The sequence below is a fragment of the Choloepus didactylus genome, chromosome 14 (assembly GCF_015220235.1).
Source record: "Choloepus didactylus isolate mChoDid1 chromosome 14, mChoDid1.pri, whole genome shotgun sequence".
NCBI classification, from domain to species: domain Eukaryota; kingdom Metazoa; phylum Chordata; class Mammalia; order Pilosa; family Megalonychidae; genus Choloepus; species Choloepus didactylus.
The window spans coordinates 96,652,835-96,655,700 of NC_051320.1; the positions used below are offsets into that span (position 1 = coordinate 96,652,835).

The 2,866-nt window shown below is 56.2% G+C and overlaps 1 pseudogene; it reads right to left on the reverse strand.

Moving 5' to 3' along the window:
• Positions 1 to 260: 260 nt before the first annotated feature.
• On the reverse strand, positions 261 to 1,701 carry LOC119509435 (annotated as a pseudogene).
• Positions 1,702 to 2,866: the final 1,165 nt, after the last annotated feature.

Genomic DNA, 2,866 nt, shown 5'->3' on the forward strand with positions numbered 1-2,866 from the left:
AGGGCACCCGGTAGGGGTGATGTGCAGAGAATCTGAACAACATGTTTCTTTTAGTTTTTAGCAAATTTATTTATTTATTTATTTTGGCAGCGCCAACTGAGGCTTTATTTTGGAAAAGACAAAACTGGCTTCTAGTTGGGGACATGGGCAAGAAGGTGTGCCCCAGTTCTCCGGTTCCCCACACCCGTGCACAGCTCCTTGTCCCCAGGCTCTGGGGCAGCGCGGCAGGGGGGTGGCCTGGGAGGTGCTGCAGAGGCAGTTCACTTGGGCAGGACATCGGACGACTCGGACACCAGCTTCCCATCACGGGTCTCAACCTTCTTCACAACCACGGCCTTGGTGGAGCTGGTGCGGCTCCCACCGGAGCTGAAGGAGTAGTTATTGCCGGTGCCTGAGAGGCCCCCGGAGATGGGGCTCAGTGGACCTGAGTAGCAGCCACTGGAAGTCTTCGTATGAATACTCATGTTCTGCATCCCAGATTCTAGCTGCCTCTCCTCGCCCTCCAGCAGCTTGCGGTAGGTGGAGATCTTGATGTCCAGGGCCAGCTTGACATTCATCAGCTCCTGGTACTAGCGTAGCTGCCGCACCATGTCCTGCTTGGCCTGGTGCAGGGCGGCCTCCAGCTGGGCCAACTTGGCATTGGCATCCTTAATGGCCAGCTCCCCACACTGCTCGGCATCCACAATGGTGGCCTCCAGGGAAGCCCTGTGACCTTCAGGCCCTCGATCTCAGCCTGGAGCCAGCTCATGGTCCGGTTCATCTCGGAGATCTCCGTCTTTGTGCGGTGGAGGTCATCCCCGTGCTTCCCGGCCAGCGTTTGCAGCTCCTCGTACTTGATGTGGTGCGCGCTCTCGGCCTCGGCATGGCTGCGGTTGGCGATCTCCTCGTACTGGGCCTTGACCTCGGCGATGATGCCGTCCAGGTCCAGGGAGCAGCTGTTGTCCATGGAGAGGACCATGGACGTGTCCGAGATCTGGGTCTGCAGCTCACAGATCTCCTCTTCACACAGCTGCCTGAGGAAGTTAATCTCATCGGCCAGCCCTCCCAGGCGGGACTCCAGCTCTACTCTGTTCATGTACGCGTCATCCACATCCTTCTTGATGAGGACAGATTCATTCTCCATCTCTGTTCGCTTGTTGGTCTCATCCTCGTACTTACTCTTGAAGTCTCCCACCAGCCCCTGCGTGTTGCCAAGCTCTGCCTCCAGCTGCAGCTTCTCCTGGCTCAGCGCCTCGAGCTGCCGCCGAAGGTTGTTGATGTAGCTCTCGAACAAGTTGTCCATTTTGCTCCCAGCCATCTTCTGCTGCTTCAGGAGGCTCCATGTGGTCTCCAGCATCTCGTTCTGCTCCTCCAGGAAACACACCTTGTTGATGAAGGAGGCAAACTTGTTGAGGGTCTTGATCTCTCCTTCTGTATCCGCATGGCCTGGATGTTGGGGTCCACCTCCAGCTTAAGGGGGCTCAGCAGGCTCTGGTTCAACGTGACGGCTGTGATGCCCCCTGCACTCCCTGCTCCTCCGTAGACCCCCATCAGACCCATGCCGGTGCCCAGGTTGCCCCGGAAGCTGCTGAAAACCAAAATCTTCTACCCGAGAGTAGGAGCTGACGCGGGTGCCGGGCCCGCTCGTGTAAGAGCAGCTGCTGAAAGTTGGGGGCCAGAGGAGGACACCTTGTGGGATTTCTGGGTGACCCTGATGGACATGGTGGAGGCTGAGGAAGTGGGCAGGCGGGCCAAACCAGAGATTGGAGAAAGAGCCGAGCACTGCTGCTTCTGGGTTCTATCAAATTTATTTTAATGGGTTGAATCGTGGCTTCCCCCAAATATGTTCATATTTAAAGCCTGGAAACGGAGCATGGCCTGATTTGCAGATGTAAGAAAGGATCTAGGATGGGAGCATCCTGGGTTAGCAGGGCAGGCCCTAAACCCAACGGCAAGCGTCCTTACATGAGAGGAGAAGACCCAGGGAGGGGCCCTGAGGACAGAGGGACGCAGGAGCAGCCCCTGAGCGCCCGGTGCCACCAGAAACTGGAAGAGGCCATCAAGGAGCCTTGCCTGGAGCCGTCGGAGGGGGCACGGCTCTGCGACACCTCGATTTCAGATTTCAGCTTCAAAACTGTGAGAGAATAGATTTCAAGCCCTGCCCCCCGCTTGTGGTCCTTCGCTCTGCAGCCTGGGAAACCAATCCCGCCCCTGGGGAAGGAGGCCAGAGTCTTCAACTTGCAAGTTGGGCAAGCCTAGATTGGAAACCATCCACCCAGGCAGCCCCTCTCCACAGTCCCGACTCCCCAGAAGCAGCTGTTTCTGTCTCCTTCACCTAATAACTTTGATATTTTACCTCCATGTCTCTAAATGGCACCTGTGGCTGGCTTCTTGATTTTCGGCGTTCGGCTCCATCTGTTGACTTCGGCCGTGGAGGGAGGGTACGGAGGGAGCTGTTGGCTTGCAGCGCGGCCCCGTGCCCACCCACCCACACCCCACCCCCGGTGGGATCATAGCGCCATGTCGGCTCGATCGATACCGTAAATATTCTCAAGGCTGAGCCCATAATCCATGGTTTCTTTTCCTTTCCTGCATCCACATTTTGTTTTCCCCAGAGTTAATGATGATCTTATCTTCTCATTTGCTTAGTTTTCTGTACCCTGGACACTCGTTCCACCTCATGCTCTCTCTTGTTCTGGAAACACAGAGGGCATTTTTCTGATTTTCTCTTTTCTTAGAAATCCCGCCCGCCTGGCCTGGGTGGTTTCTAAGGCTCTCGGCCCTGGGCTTCCCTTTAGCCTCTTCTTGGGAACTCCCTCCCTTCTCCCTTTTGTTGAACTCCAGGCCCGGCTCCCCTCTTTTTGTGTCTTATGCTCTCATTTTGGTG